The 17,411-nt window shown below is 36.3% G+C and overlaps 1 long non-coding RNA gene and 1 pseudogene across 1 annotated transcript in view; one reads left to right on the forward strand and one right to left on the reverse strand.

The window, feature by feature from the left end:
* LOC131302121 (uncharacterized) overlaps window positions 1–17,411 on the reverse strand; it is a 67,076-nt gene that overhangs the window by 15,889 nt on the left and 33,776 nt on the right. The window lies entirely within an intron of this gene.
* LOC131302118 (PR5-like receptor kinase) lies at window positions 8,433–12,236 on the forward strand (annotated as a pseudogene).

The following is a 17,411-nucleotide window of genomic DNA, read 5'->3' on the forward strand; positions in this document are numbered from 1 at the left end:
TAATACGGACTTCTAAGCTACGCTATGCTGAAACCAGTCATCGGATTATCAGCCGCTGGGAAAAAAGCTCAAGTTTTGAAAGAGTGCTGTGCTAGCTAGGAAATAGGAATTATGTTTAAGGTATGCACACCCGGGTGTTAGTACTGTTACTCAGGAACATATGGTTAATTGTGAATCAATTTGGCACGTGATTTTCCTCTGACCTTGACTCCGGCCCATCCCCTCACCTTAGGATCTCTCTCCAGATCAATTTGGCAAGTGTAAATCAGACCAAGACTTCCCATATCTTGTTTTGCACATTTCGTCGGTCGCTGTAGTGGTGGTGGGTCAATGATGAAGGGGAGCAGGAAACTCCTCCTCAATGGAGTCTTTTTTTTCGCCTACCGACCATTCCAATGTAGAAGAAAGAAATTAGCCCCCACTCCCCAAAAAGCCCTCTTTTTTTCCAATATAAAACTATAGGTATACATTTGGGGTAGACCAGATGTGCACGGCGTTGTGTGCGGTCTATTTTGGAGTCCCATACAAATAATCGAAGTTATTGAATGTATTTATAATGTATTTTTAAGAATTCCTATAAAACATAAGCTCAATCAGAAATCGGTACATATTTTCATACTTTTTCGATTGGTCTTATTTGAATTTTTTCTTTTTTGTCTTAAGTGCTGTCTTATTTGAATTTTTTTTTCATTGGTTCATATTTTCAAACTTTTTCGATTTGTCTTGTCGAGAAAAACGATTAACCCCAAAAATTACGACGAAAAGCTAAACAAAAAGTTACGAAAAATAAAAAATACGAAATAAATTTCAGACTTGTACGTTTAAAAAAACGCAGCCTAAAGTGAATCTCACACAATGCTGTGCGCAAATAGTATACCCCAAATGGTGTGCCCGTAGAAGGACTCCTCTTTTTTCCGACTACTTCATCAAGTTACAGTTCCAAGTCAACTGGCGTGTCAACCTAAAAATCTAAACAATTACTGTATGTTTGGCTCCTTGATTCATACTACAAAACCCTCATTTCTACTTAAAGAATCTCACCCCCCCTCCCAAATAAGAGGGTGATCGAGGGAACTTCGTTCCTCTTTAAACTATGGGGTTTGTTTTTTTGTCGTGCTAAATTGGGAATTAAAAATGGGTTTCCCCTCTGTTTTAGTAACTTTCTTCATGTCTCTCATCTGCTGGTTATTCACTCTTCTGTTTTGTTGTCCATCCTCCTTCTACTGCGGAAAAATTGGTTCGATGGAATTTCCTTTTACCAACAATGCACACCCCCTATGTGGGTGGTTTAATGTTAGTTGTGATGAACCAGTTCCAAAAGTCAATGCTGTATTTGGATGAGTTTTTGAGAAATTTTTTAAAAATTTTGTAGGGTTATGAGTGAAGAACGAAATGAGAGTAATGATTAGAAGTATGAATAATGATTGGAAAGAGATAGAGAGAGAAATGAAAATAATGATCGGAGATATGTGTGACTAATGATCGGAGATATGAGCAATAAGTATTTTTGTGAATTGAGAATTTTTTTTTCAAATCACTGTCCAAACAAGGCACAAATTGGGGGAAAGACTTTATCAAAGTTAGCAGCTTAGACGTCTATGCCAATCCAACCATAGAAATGAATGACCCAGACCTAAAAACCCTTCTCGAATCCCACAGTTGCGATGTTTTCAGTTACATCAATCCTCTGATGGCTCTGAATACGAGTTCCGTTTCCTTCACAATATTCTCCCCGAATCTCAGCTACTTCAAATGCGACACCAGCAGCCCTGAACTCGAGAAACAGACTAATAAGTACTTTCTTTGGTAATTCTTATTGAGGCGTAGCCTGTGATTTGTTCACTTTCTACTTTTCGTATCCAAATCCAAGGTTTTTTATTCGGATACGTATTGTGTATCGATTTTTTGATTTTTTGTATCATATCGGGATACGTATCGTGTATTGTAAAATATGGTAACTAAGTTAATTTACACTAATTAATCATAAATACATTGCAATAAACTACAAATTGATAGCACATATGAAAAAAAAGGCATATAGGATGCAAAATTACACGTCTTAGGCCGTCTAAAGTGTTCCAGAGTAAGGTGTACCAAAAATCACACGTCTTGGGCCATCTAAAGTGATCCTCCTACTTTTCTTTTTGGGTAAATTTTCGTAGTCATCCCTGTAGTTTTACGATTGTCTCACTTTCGTCCCTCTAGTTTCAAAATGCTCTAATTTCATCCATGTAGTTTGTTTTACGTTTCAAATTGGTAAAATCGTTAACACTGTTAACGAAACTAACGGAAAAAAAAAAAAAGTATTCCAATTTTCAATCCTTTTGAACCGGTGCAAATATCTTATTTTTCTGATCATTTTATCTTAAATGGTCATAATGGATTTTTGGCTCTAAGGTCTTTCAATGAGCACCCTAAGAGAGCCCTGAAACTAAATAAGGAGTCTTCGGGTACTCGTTGAAAGGCCTTAGAGCCAAAAATTCATTACGACCATTTAGGATAAAATGATCAAAAAAATAAGATCTTCGCACCGGTTCAAACGGATTGAAAATTGGAACACTTTTTTTTTCCGTTAGTTTCATTAACGGTGTTAACGATTTTACCAATTTGGAACGTAAAACAAACTACAGGGACGAAATTAGAGCACTTTAAAACTAGAGGGACGAAAGTGAGACAACTGTAAAACTACAGGGACGAGTACAAAAATTTGCCCTTTCTTTTTTGATGGAGCCATAACGTTGCAAAATAATAAAAAAAAATTGCACAAAAGCATGTAAGAGACAACTGTAGGATAATAAAATGGGAAAATTTCAAAAAAGCCCCTGAACTTTCTGACAACTTGCAAAAAAACACCTGAACTTTCACTATTAACAAAAAAACACCTAAACTTAGCATTCCGTTAGCAATTAAACCCCTGCCGTCCAATTCCGTCAATTTTTAACGGAAGGTGTTAACTTTTTATTTTTTTACTTTTTACATTCAAAAATTACTTTTAACTCTTTCTTTTTTTATTGGTAAATAAATATGCAATTAAGTTCTTTTTTTTCTTATTATTTATCAAAAATTACTTTAACCCTATTTTTTATTTTCAAATTTTACCTTTCCTCCCCTCTCTCTCTCCCTTTTTTTCTTATTAGAATTGACTCCACACCACCAATTAACCCCACAACCAACCGCCAAAGCCTTAGCCACAATTTCAGAAATTCAAAAGTTCTTTTAACCTCCTCTTTGTAACCTTTTCTTTGTTTTACTACTTTTACTTTCAAAAATTACTTTTAACTCATTTTTTTTTAGTCATAAATAAATATGCAATAAATAGTAAAAATGGGTTAAAGTTATTATTATAAATAGTAACGATTAGAGTTAAAGTAATTTTTGATAAATAGTAAGAAAAAAAACTTTATTTCATATTTATTTACTACTAAAAATAAAGAGTTAAAAGTAATTTTGGAAGTAAAAAATATAAAAAATAAGAATGCTAAAAAAAGAGTAATTTCGAATTTCTAAAATTAGAGCTAGAGCTTCGGCAGTTGATTGGTAGAGTGGGCTTAAAGTTCTAAAAAAAAAAAAGAGGGAGAGAGAGAGAGAGAGAGAGAGAGAGAGAGAGAGAGAGAGAGAGAGAGAGAGAGAGAAGGGGAAAGGTAAATTTGAAAGTAACAAAAAAGATGGTGGTTAAAGTTATTTTTGTAAATAGTAAAAAATAGAGTTAAAGTAATTTTTGATAAATATTAAGAAAAAAAAAGAACGTTATTGCATATTTATTTACCAATAAAAAAAAGAAAGAGTTAAAAGTAATTTTTGAATGTAAAAAGTAAAAAAAATAAAAAGTTAACGCCTTCCGTTAGCTCCATCCGTTAAAAATTGACGGAATTGGACGGCAGGGGTTTAATTGCTAACGGAATGCTAAGTTTAGGTGTTTTTTTGTTAATAGTGAAAGTTCAGGTGTTTTTTTGCAAGTTGTCAGAAAGTTCAGGGTTTTTTTGAAATTTTCCCTAATAAAATACTACTTTGTTTTTTGGGTTTTGTTAATGTATGCCCCTGAGGCACATAATAGAGTAACACAACAATTTTGCTCATCCTAAGAATCGAATCCAAGACCTCGCGTATGCGCACGCAAGTGCAAACAAGCTGGGCTAGCCCAGCACTTGTGTAATATCAAGGGCCTTCTAATATTTATACTATGCAAATTGGTTGGTCTAGCTTATGTCATTAGAGTTTTATCGATTTATTCTTAATCCAAGATTTTAAATTCGGTTTATACTATTCAAACACCTACTTCTTCTTCTTTTTCTGATTGGAACCGTCTATTTTTTACATAGTAAAGAGTACATCCTTCATACGAAAAATGAAATTAATCGGGAACATTACATACTTGATCGGGCAGAAAAATTTATTTTACTAATGAAATTTTGTCTCAATAAAGAAGTTTTCTAAACTCGATCAAGCCAAATTTTTATGAGAATGATTTAATCAACAAGGAAAACAAAATCAATGGTCTCAATCATCATAATTGTGTTGTGGTCGAGTTGCATGGTGCAGTGGATGGATGCATGTTGTGTACCTAGACTTATTGTTAATTTTTCCCCTCCACTCCATTTCATTTGTTCTCTCCTTTTTATGTTGCCCTTTCACCTTCTGAAATTTTGGCATCCACGTAATCCAATTTTGCTACCAAACACAGTAGCTAGTAACCCAAACAGCCAATATGCCACTCTTTAGCATATAAATTCCCCTCTGAGCATTGTTGAAATCTTGGGAAAATTACAAACACTCTTATCAGATTTAAAAATTCCAGAAAAATAACATTAATTCGAAAACTCAACAGATTAACAAAAATAAAAGTCCCTTCTTTAGATTGATTCCACGTCAAAATCATAAGCACACATCTAATATTTCAAATTAAAAATACCGCAGCTGTTGAAGTCATTTTATTCCTTTCATTTGCTCCACTTAAAAATGTAGCATTTTCCTTCTCTAGACATGTAGAGATATTATGGCCCACATGCTTGCAGAGTCTACAAGTTCTTAATTTTTTGCTTTCCCAATTCCTTTCCTCCCTTCATTCTTTTTTTAGAAGATGAATGCTTCTTCTTTATTTAGAAAACATTGCCCAACAAAAGACTCAAACACATTGTCCGTTGAATTTTCATCTTCATAATCCTCAAGAAATACTCTATCGTGATCTGGAGGGTATTCATCCCTGGCGGCAATTAGTGCTCCGATTTCAGCTAAAACCTCATCCATTGATGATATATTGAACAAAATAATAGAGCATGGAATATTAATATCGGATATACTAATAGAATGTTGGGAAATCAATAGAAGAGTAGTGTACGTACCTTCAGTAGGAAACTCATTTAAATAAAAAATTGTATTAGAAATGAACTCTCCAGCTAGCCATGAGCGCTAGCTATTTGATACAAAATAACCAAAACAATGCATCTAATAATTATTCAAACTTTTGAGACTTATTGATTCGTCTCAGGGAGAGGAATCGAAAACGTAAAAAAATTTGATCGAAACTCATAATTTTTTTTCAAAAAGACAAGAATAAGTAAAAAACAAGCTGTCTTATTGACTTCTTCTTTTTTTTTATTCAAAAAATTATGAGTTTAGATCATATATTTTTACTTTTCTGATTCTTCTCGATGAGACAAATTAATAAGTCACAAAAGTTTAATGCAAAACAACAAAACAAACAAATACAAAAAAAAATTATTAAAAACAAAAAAATAAGCCACTTGACTATTAATCCAAACCTATCTTAAAGTAACTTTCGATCACCACTGTTTAATTGAGTAGTACTTCATACTCTTCAACACCACTGTTTAATTGAGTAGTACTTCATACTCTTCAACAGCCACGTTTTTTTTCTTCCCTTGTTCATGGGCTATGGCAATGGATGACTAGTACTTGTAGAAAATTGGGTCATGTGGATGCCAAAAAGTTGGAAGGTGAAAAGGCAAATAAAAAGGAGGAAACACAAATGAAATGGAGTGGAGGGAAATTAAGGGGTATTTTGGTCTCCAACACAAATTTACTATTCATTCAATATTCCAACTACTTTCATTACTTTCTGTCATAGCGGAGTTTAATTGAGCTCATTTAATGAACATTATCATATGCTCTATCATGTGCTTTAGAGGCACACTAACAAAACCCAATTCTAGGGCTGTTAACGTGTTTTTTTTTTTCCCTGATTGTTACAATAAATTGGTGTTTGGTAATGTAAAGGAAAGAGGAAAGAGAGAGGAAAACTTTTATTTCCTTTACATCTTTTTCCATTTTTCTTTCTCTCACCCCTTCTGTTTTTTTTTTTTTCTTTTCAAAAATGCTTTTTCTTCTACGAAATTGATCTTTGTTATTGTGAAGAGAGAGTGGGTGGGTGGTGATTGTGCAATGTGCGTGGCATTAGGTGCGGAGAGCGGTGGTTTAGTGAGGGGTTGGAGAGGGTAACGATATATAAGAAAGATAGCTGAATTTGCGTTCCCTTATTTGTAAAAGCAAATATTCATAGGAATATAGTTAAATTTGATGGGATCAATATTGTGTAAGAATGGTTGATTTAGTCTGCTGTAAATATTGGAGAAGTGCCTAGGTACTATGTGCAAAGCACTTTTTTGTGGAATGATGCAGATTGGCTTCTCTTCCAACCTAAATATTTTTTTTTTTATAATAAACATCAAGAGAGAGCTATGATAGTTGTAGCAAATATTCGTGGTCGAAGATTTAAAAAGAGATGATTTTTTTTTCTTTTAGTGTTATCCCGGATGATAGTTATGTAGTGGGATTAAAAATGTTAGAAGAACTTTTTATATTTCTTTTATGTTTCCCCCTTTACATTTATTTTGTTACTAACTTTTAACCACATGTTCGAAGAATTGTACTCACTCCGTCCCTTTTTTAGAGTCCAGTATTTCATTTTGGGCTGTCCCTTAATAAGTGTCCATTTTGTAAAGTTAGTGGGTAAAAGTTAGTGTATTGTCTATTTTGTCCCTAAAAGTAGGTTCCATTTGGAAAAGTTAATGAGTAAAAGTGTAATGATGATGGGTAAGTAGGAAAAGTGGAGGAAAAAGTTGATATGAAAGGTATAATGATGATGTCTTTTTAATAAGTTGAAATTACGAAGCAAGACATTTAAAAAGGGACGGAGAGAGTACATGTAAATGTTTTGGGAGTGCCGTAGGCACGGGCAATTCTCTAAAAAATGTCAGATCCACTAAATTTGGATCTTACCAATGCATTGTCTTTTTTGAAAGTTACAGAAATTGCCCATGCCTCATGCATAGGTAATTCGTTCAAGTAATTTTTTTTTGTGCCACCAAAAAAAAGATTGATTTAGAGTTTGTAACTACCAGCAAATTTGATACCCATTATTGTGTTCCAAGATTCAATGGATAATTCCAAACGAGGTAGGTAGTACCTTAGGCATGGGCAAACCCTAGCACACACACACACACACATATATATATACAGTTAATCTCAAATGAGGGAGTCCGCAATGCGGACCTCCTCATTTTTTTCATTTTCCGATTGAATTTCGATGATCCGAGTTGCTCAATATGTTCAGAACGTGATTTTAGTACTCGTGAGAAATCGGCAAAACAAATGATCGGGAAAGGCTTCATCCGAGCAGTTTTTGTTTGAATCGCTTGGTAAAAAATAAACAAAAACTGCCCGGATGAAGCCCTTTCCGATCATTTTTTTTTACTGATTTCTCACGATTATCCTTAAAATCACGTTTTGAACACATTGAACGGCTCGGATCATCGAAATTCGATCGGAAAAGGGAGGTCCGCATTTTATTAAAATGAGGTGGTCTTCACAAGAGCCGGACTGTGTATCTATGTGTGTGTGTATATATATATATACACACACACAGAGACATACACACACTATACAATAGACTTAGAAAGTGCAACAAAAACAGAGCACTATACCTCAATTTCTTCTCTCAAAGAGGACCAGATTTACCAAAAGAGCAGAGCTTCAGAGATGGAGAATAAATATAGAGAGCAGTCGGCAGGGGAAGGACCAAAACCATACCTCAGTCAACGAAAAGAGCAGAGCTTTTAGAGATCGGAGATCGGAGTCCTTTCACCGTTGATTGCGTCAGAGACTCGTCGGAGAGTGGAGTCGACTAGGGCTTAGGAGTCTCCCATGGTTTATATCAGTGGGTAAAAGCGTTAGGGTATGGCCCGTATGGGATTAAAGCTTAATCGGGGTATAAAAACGTATGTTTTAACTGCGTTCAAAAATCGTATGATACCACATCGTATCCCGATACGTATTGAATCACACGATACGACTACTTTATCATACGATTTCTGTGCAAAGACTATACGACTGTTGATACGTATAGATTTTCCTACGATACGATACGAATCGTGCAATACGTATCGCGTAGCGTACGATTTTAACAACACTATCCAAATCAACAAGTTCAAGTACCGACTCCAAGCAGTTACCCGAGAAACTGTGATTTTTTCCAGCTGCCAGCGGTGTATTCAGTTGAGGACAGGGATCCTAGTGATATATTCTCAATATTGACTTCTGATTTCTCTGTTAAATATCATGTCTCAAAGAAATGTCTTGCATGTCGCGATGATGGTGGCCAGTGCCCGCTTGACCCCCGAGAGTTCCAATCCTTACACGAGAAAGGAGGTACTGGCATCTTGATTAATATATAAATATAAAATCTTTTATGAGGTGTTGTGACCTCAGAAGTGTCTTACATTTTACTCGACGCTTAGAATTATTGTAGAGGGTCTTTATGGGGGACGAGTCCCAAGGCCTGGATATGGTCGCTGTAAAGAGAGTACAAGAGAGGTTGTGCGAGAGTTGAGCATCGTAGTTAGTATTGTGTATAATAAAATATTCTGGTTAGATTAAGGTCAATGTCCCTGTGACGTTGGGGAGTTCCAATGCTTAAACAAGAGAGCAAGTACTCACATTCGTACTTTGTGTTAGATTTTTCGGTGGGTTTCAACATAAAATCAATTGGCTATAGATGGATTAACTTCTAGAATATAAACCACGTTTGAGTGGCTTAGATGAGTGATGTGAGATTAAGTCTAACACTACCCCTCACATGCAGCCCGGATGCAAGTGAAGGTAACAAATCAGGAGACTAGGAGTTGAGCAATTGGCTCGGGTGACAGAGATGACAGAGACTTTCCCATGAGAGATAAGACCACCCAAGATCTAGCTCTTATTCCATATTAGATTTCTTGGAGGGTTCTAACCTAAAACCAATTGGTTATAGGTGGAGTAACATCTAGAATATATTAACCAAGCTTTGGTGGCATAGATGAGTAATATAGGATTAAGTCTAACATCGCTCATTTAAGCCACATAAACTTGGTTAATATATTCTAGAGGTTACTCCACCTATAGCCAATTGATTTTAGGTTGGAACCCTCCAAAAAATCTAACATGGTATCAGAGATAGGTCTTAGGTGACCTCATTTCGCGTGGTCAAGTCTCTGTCGCCCAGTCAATCGCCTCATCTCATCAATTCATACCTCCACGTGCATCTGGGCTACACGTGAGGGGTCGCCCGAGTCAAAAATCTTATAGTTTCTCTAATTCGTACCTCTACGTGCATCCGGACTACGCATGAGGGGGAGTGTTCGACTTAATCCCACATTGCTCATCTAAGCCACCTAAACTTGGTTATATATTTTAGAGGTTACTCCACCTATTGTCAATTAGTTTTAGGTTGGAACCCTCCAAGAAATTTGACACTTTTTGAGTTCCAATCATCATTCTGTTATTCAACATTTGAATGTGCAAAGCAAATTAAATTTAAATCCCATTCATTTTCATCCACCGTTCTTTCTAAACTCGTCTAACCAATGTTTTTTCTCTTTGTCAATTTTTATAGGAAGAAGTAGATTGGGATTGATTCTCGGAACAAGTATCATTCATGTGCTTCATTAGCTTAACTTTTTCGTTCACATGATGGCAAGATTTCCTTTTCCTCTTCCCATTATACTTCTCCAGGTTTCCATGCATGTAATAGGAAGATAACCTAGAACTATTATCCACATCTAACCATTTCTTCGGAATTGTGCTTCAAGTGTTTCTACTGTAGGGATTATGGTAATTTTGTTGTTCTGCATTATCATCAAGAAACTCTCAAAAGTGAATCTTCTTTCTTTTAGAAAAAGAAGACAGAGAACTACCGAAATATTGAGGCGTTTCTAAAAAATTGTGGATCTCTCTCTCTAAAAAGACATTCTTACTCCGACATCAAAAATATTACCAACTCCTTCAGAACTAAACTAGGCCAAGGAGGCTTTGGTTGTGTCTTAAAAGGAAAGTTAGAAAATGATTGCCTCGCGGTAGTGAAGGTTCTGAAAGGGTTGAAAGGGTATGGAGAAGAGTTCATTAACGAGGGTGCAACCATTAGTAGAACTTCTCATGTAAATATTGTGACTCTTCTTGGGTTTTGTTTTGAGGGTCGCCATAGAGCTCTCATATATGAGTTCTTGCCTAACGGATCTCCTGACAAATTCATACATGATGGTGGTTCCTTGACATTCCAATTGAGTTGGGAAGCATTATACCCAATTGTGGTTTGTATTGCCCGAGGGTTGAAGTACTTACACCGTGGTTGCAACTCACGAATTTTGCATTTTGACATACAGCCTTATAATATTCTTCTAAATGAGGACTTTTGCCCGAAAATATTTGATTTTGGCCTTGCTAAACTCTGCCCACAAAAAGAGAGTATCATATCATTGACAGGTGCTAGAGGAACGGCGGGCTACATTGCCCCCGAAGTATTTAGTAGACATTTTGGTGGGGTTTCACACAAGTCTGACGTGTATAGTTATGGAATGATGGTTCTAGAAATGGTTGGAGTAAGAAAGAACATTAGTGTCGAGGTTGATCATTCGAGCAAAAAATACTTTCCACATTGGGTATACAAGCGTCTTGAGCCAGATGAAGAACTCTTACTGCATGGCAATACGGATGATGAGGCCAATGCAAGTGCAAGGAAGATGATAATAGTTGGCCTGTGGTGCATACAAACTGCTCCTTCACACCGACCATCAATGAGTCGGGTGGTGGAGATGTTAGAACTTCTAACATACCATGCCGATCTCTCTCTCTCTCTCTCTGCCCTATTATGCTGATCTCTCTCTCTCTCTCTCTCTCTCTCTCTCTCTCTCTCTCTCTCTCTGCCCTTTTTCTATTTTTTTTCCCCTTTTCTCTTTTTTTTTTTTTTTCTCTTTTTGAGAAATCCTGAAATTTAGTACTCCAGCAGACTAGCAGTAGAATTTAGTCGATAATACAGTTAAATCAAAATCTCAGAGCCCGTTCCACTAACAATTTTTTCCACTTTTTTTATTTTTGTCCTTATTTGAATTTTTTTTGCACTTGTTAGTTTTGTGCCTCATAAAAAATTAGAATGATTTTTTTTTTTGGTTCTTTATAAAAATATTATCGGTATATCTAAATTTTTCATTTTTATCTAAGACAAACAAAGACAAAAATCATTCTTGTTTTTATAATTAAACCTGTGCATAACAAATAAATGCCATTATTTACGAGACCCATGTGGAATGTGATAGGCTAGTGTATAGGAGTGGGGGAAGTGAAGAGTATGAAGACTAGAGAGATAAGGAGACGGTAATATGGTAATTATGTGTAACGGGGTAATTTGATCATTTTAGGAGTATAGGGATAGTATAGTAATTTTAGTGTATAGGGGTATTTGTCATTTAGATTTACAGGGGTAGTATGGTCATTTTAATGTACATTGGTATTTTAGCCATTTTAAATTTTAGTATATAGTATGTAATTGGGTTTATGGGCGGGTCGGATTTGATTTTAAATAAATGGGTCGGGTTGGGTATGGGTAATTGAACTCATAACTAATGGGTCTAAATGAGTCAATGACTCATTAAAAACCCAACCCACTTATAACTTGCCCATTTTGATCCAAATCCGCCCATTTGACACCCCTAGTTAGAAGGGAGCCTTGAGTCTTTGCAAATCCCACCTAAGCCTTTCTTGTCTTCTCCTTCAAGATCACCAGTGGAATATTCTTCCTCTATCCCAATGTCATGACATTGTGACGATGCAAATCTGCACTCCTTCCCCATAATCATAAATGCACGAAAATTAGGTGAGTTTGTATGTCTTATGTGCTTGTTGCCCTATATCAATTAAAGCTTGGTGAGTTGTCTAATGTTTAAACAAGAACTTATGATGACTCTAACGTGAAGATCAACCTTTATTCTGTATGTTCTTATTCGATAGATATTTGTGGACTATGAATTGTTAGCAGCTTCATTTTCTTTGGACAAGTGACAAACTTGACTCAGGTCAAGACCTTCAGCTGCGCGAAAGCAGAGTGTAATTCAAGTGTTGGCGTTAGTATAAAGAAAACAGAGAGCTTGATAGTTTGTCAATTTCCTTCACGAGAAAGAATTTATATTGGGATACAGCCAGCAAAGGAGATTACAGGTCTCACTTAGACTCTTTTCTCCCGGTATTGTTCTCCCTTGTCACCTATACCTTAACCAGCTGCTTGGAACCGCAGACCTAGTATTGTAGCTTCTAAAGGATTTTCCTTATGTGATCACTCAATTAACAGTACGTACTTTGATGAGTTCCGAGATGTCAATGTTTAACTGAGAAGCTCAAAAGTTGAGATGTCAAATCTTTTTGAAAGCTTTTGTGGCAATTTGACATCATAGAATTTGACATCTATAGAATAGTCACTCCAACTAATATTCCAAAGTTCTTATTTACGTATGTTTTCAATTTAATTTTACTTTTGAGGAGTTAAGTGAAAACATTTGACATCACGTGTCAAGTTTGACAAGAGCAAGGAGATGTCAAATTTACACCTAAGAAATTGACATATGGGTTGGAGTTGGTTCAAATGCCAATTCACCCACTTGGCATGACACATCACATTTGACCTTGTTTAGCACTTTTCACGCCAAGTGAAAATCTTCAAGGCGTGAGGTGAGAAATGTGGGCGTGCTAGGACTTGTCGGCATCCCACGTTAGAGGACTGAGAGCTCTTATCTAAAGTCTTGTTTTGTCGTTTTCGTACCAAAAATAGATTGATAAAACAAGGAACAAACAATTATTCCGAAGAACAATTATTAAGTCCAGGATCGTCCATGGGGGTAAAAAGCTAAGTTACCGTACTTCATTTTGATCCCTGTGCTCTACAAATGCAGTTCTCTCTCTCTCTCTCTCTCTCTCTCTCTCTCTCTCTCTCTCTCTCTCTCTCTCTCTCGGAATTGTTGTCTACATATGAAAATTCAAATAAATAATCAGGACACTTCCTAGGAACAGGTAGTCCTAATCTTTTTTAAGATGAAGGTTTCTGGCTCTCCTAGATTGCTAGAAGTCTAGAAGGAGCCATATTAGCCCAAGAACAGTTCTAGGCTTAACCAAGCGATATCCAGCTCAATAATATTTACAATTTCCCTGGAGGAAAACCATCCAAAAGTGATAAATTTGCTAAATTGTGCAACCGAATGTTAAACCATTATATGCGCCTGTAATGAACGTAGATGTAGTTATGGGGTTGTTTTCCAAATGTGCTAAAAGTGCAAAAAGTTTTGTTTTTTTTTCCCCCCTTTAGCACTTTTAGCACATTTGGGAAACTAGGCCTAAATATACATTGCGAACATGTGGTCATCCTAACGGCATATTGTGACACTGCTTAATTGTGGTAATTGAAAATAGGCTCAATAGCAACTCACCCAATTGCGGAAGTGTTCAAACTACTCCTAGAGGGGGGTGAATAGGAGTTTTGATAAAAAATTACCAATTTGAAAGTAGAATCACTGATTAAAAAAAATATAGATGAACGGGTTGATTACCGATAAATCCAAACCTAAACTCAAGTAGTGCAGTAGAAAAAAATTGATACGAGAGACACATGATTTACGTGGAAAAACTTAGGGTCCTAAATAACCCTAAGCCAAAACCACGGCCTAACACTACTGATTTATTCTATTAATCAAAAAGAAGTACAGATTGCAAAATAGTAAAAACCTTACCCAAACCTTTACCTATTCTCGCCAATCTCTGATGCTCCCCGAGCTTCTTCAAGATCCAATAGATGCACCACAGACTTCACGTCCGATTTCCGGATTCAACCGGCTCCGAATCAATCTCCAAAAGATTTCGCCACAGCAGCAAACGGCACCAAGAACCACGAACAATGAATGGATGAATAATATGATGTGTAACGTGATCTCGACAAACCAAACGGGGTTCAAAGATGCAAGAGGCAAGAACAAGACAAAAACCGATTACGGGCTGCCACACAGAAAATCACCAAATGCCGTGCACCCCTTTCTTTGTTTTTAAAACAAAACTCTCCCCTCTGCCTAATACCAAAACCCAAAAACACTTTCTTTCTTTAATAAAATTATGGAAGCAAAAACTTTTTCAGGGTGGTAGCCTCCTATATTAATCAGCCCCATTTATATCCAATTTTTTTTCCCTAAACGAAAGTCCTCTACTCACGCATAAATGGAAAGCAAATTTTCGGACCTTTTTAAAAGAAAATTGATTTAGGAAACATATATATGGAAAACGAATTTTCAGAGAGATTTTATAGGAAAGACAAACGTGTGGAAAAATATGCATGATGTGCTGGGTAATGCTTTTACCTCTCGCTCAATTGGATCGATTTTGCAGCAGTCAACTTGGTGCAGAAAACAGGAGGAGTATCAAGCGAGCAACTGCCCCCTAATTAACCTACCCATTACAATCAAACGGAGTCAATATAACAAAGACACCAATGCAGGTTTTGAACACCTCCAGAAAGGGCCAGAATATCTAACAATCTCTTCCTTTGGCATTTCCAGGACAAAACCAATTGCACCAAACCATAACAAAAAAATACAACTGAAAGAAGTAAACACTAGCCTAAACTAGGTCCATCCAATGAAGCTTGAGTTGCACCAGCAAAGATAGCTCAACAAAAACTATGCGACAAAATATATGTTACTAGAATGGGTCAGCATAATTTAATAATAAACGACAAAACAACATTATATCCAAAAGCATGAAAAACTCGATCAGCGATTCATCTATAAAATAAATATCTCCCCAAATGAACAAAGGCACTAAAAAAATTCTTCATCTTTATGCATGACTCAATGACACATATCACTCTACAACCCATGACTATACCATAAAAATTCTCCCCCTTTTTGTCACGGAAAAACAAAGAAAATGATTGTATCCGAGTGAGATATATGCAACCTGAAAGCATAGGAGAGAATCATACGATATGTAATAACAAAAATCACATAGGCAAGATGGCTACAAGAGAAATGCATCGAATGAAAATTTAAGATCATATCAACTCGTGGAAGCAGAATGATGCAGATCAAAGAATGGATAGAATGCCATGCTCCAGCCTATGAATGTAAAGCGTAAATGCCGTGCATGAGGAGCAAGAAAACTTATCAAGGACTAAATGGATGCAATAATATTATCTCAAGAAAGGTTTAAACAAGACTATCACGAGGAAGTCAAACCAGAAACGCTCGGACCTAGGAACTTAAGCACAAACCTCATCAGTTGTTTTGGACTCGAGATTAGAGACTTACACCTAGCCTTGTGGGGCAAAGGTCTAGGCAGCTATAACCTATAAGGCGAAGAGACAAACGTAAATAAACACCACACCACCCTCCCCTTTTTTTTATAGGGGTGTTGTTTTTTTTTTTTTTAACAATAAAAGAAAGTCTCAATTTGATTTTTCCAAACCTTAGAGGTTCGTTACACACCAATGCATAGGCGTCCCATCTCATAAGGAGTCAAGTGAGGGAAAGCATCCCCAGGTATCCCCAGGTAAACAACGAACATGTGGTCAATCAAAGTTATCAGTTAAGATAAATCCAACTAGACTCAATAGAGACCACTTAAACAATATAAGTTTACTAGCTCCAAGTGAGATTGTGTGTATAGAAACGTGAGCATGGGATTCTAATACCAAAACAGAGAGCAACATCACTATGTAACAGATTGATATGATCGAAAAAATTTGATTTGATACATTACTCTCAAAGGCATAAGAATATGTAAAATTGATATCAAGATAGCACATGATTCCCAAGCATGCAAAAACATTGCAAGCACGCACACGATTAAAAATAAAAATCTTTGACTCAAAACAATACACACACAAAAAAAAAAAAAATACTACTAAGTACATGACAACACATGATAGCTCAAAATTAAAAACATTCAAAGCAAGCATATGAGATGACATGTGATCCCACATACAACCTAATCTAGAGAAATCAAACCAAGAGATTTCCTAAGGTACTCAAACCTAAGAGAATCTAAAGGCTTAGTGAAAATATCCGCTTTTTGATATTGTGTGGGTATAAACTCAAGCGCCACGACACCATCTTCAACCAAATCACAAATAAAATGATGATGGATGTCGATATGTTTAGTCCTAGAATGTTGTACTGGATTTTTAGAAATATTAATGGCACTTGTGTTATCGCAAAAAACAGTCATTACATCTTTAGATAGACCGTAATCTTGAAGCATTGCTTCATCCATAAAAGTTGGGTGCAACAACTACTAGTGGCAATATTTTGCCTCTGCGGTGGACAACGAAACACAATTCTGCTTCTTGCTATGCCAAGCAACCAGGCAGTTTCCCAAATAGAAACAACCACCAGAGGTACTCTTTCTATCATCCGTGCTTCTGGCCCAATCGGCATCGGAAAATGTGGCTAAGTCCACATTAGTACCCTTAGGATACCACAGACAAAGCATGGAGGTGCCCTTAACATAATGAATAATTCGCTTGATAGCGATCAAGTGAGACTCTTTAGGGTCAGATTGATAACGAGCACACACTCCAACACTAAACGAAATATCGGGACAACTAGCGGTAAGATATAATAAGTTTCCTATCATACTATGATAAAGCGTGGAGTCAACACTAGTGCCCTCAATATCATTAGCAATTTTAACGGTGGAACCCATGGGAGTATGAGTACTCTTGGAATCTTCCAAACCAAATTTTTTGACCAATTCTTTCGCATATGTGGATTGGGACAAAAATATCCCATCATTCAACTGACAAATTTGAAAGCCTATAAAGTAAGTCAATTCTCCCATTAGGCTCATTTGAAACTCATGGGACATCTGTGTCCCAAATTGTTTCGCATGCCGCTCATTTGTGGATCCGAACACAATATTATCAACATATATTTGAGCAATTAAAAGGTCGTTCTCAATTTTCTTCAGAAATAAAGTTCGGTCTACTCCCCCTTTCACAAAACCAGTATTTAAAAGATGATCGGTTAAACGTTCATACCAAGCTCAAAGGGCTCGTTTAAGGCCATAAAAGGCCTTACGAAGGCGGTACACATGATCAAGGAATGAGGGATCAA

Source organism: Rhododendron vialii, chromosome 9a, assembly GCF_030253575.1.
Source record: "Rhododendron vialii isolate Sample 1 chromosome 9a, ASM3025357v1".
Classification (NCBI taxonomy): domain Eukaryota; kingdom Viridiplantae; phylum Streptophyta; class Magnoliopsida; order Ericales; family Ericaceae; genus Rhododendron; species Rhododendron vialii.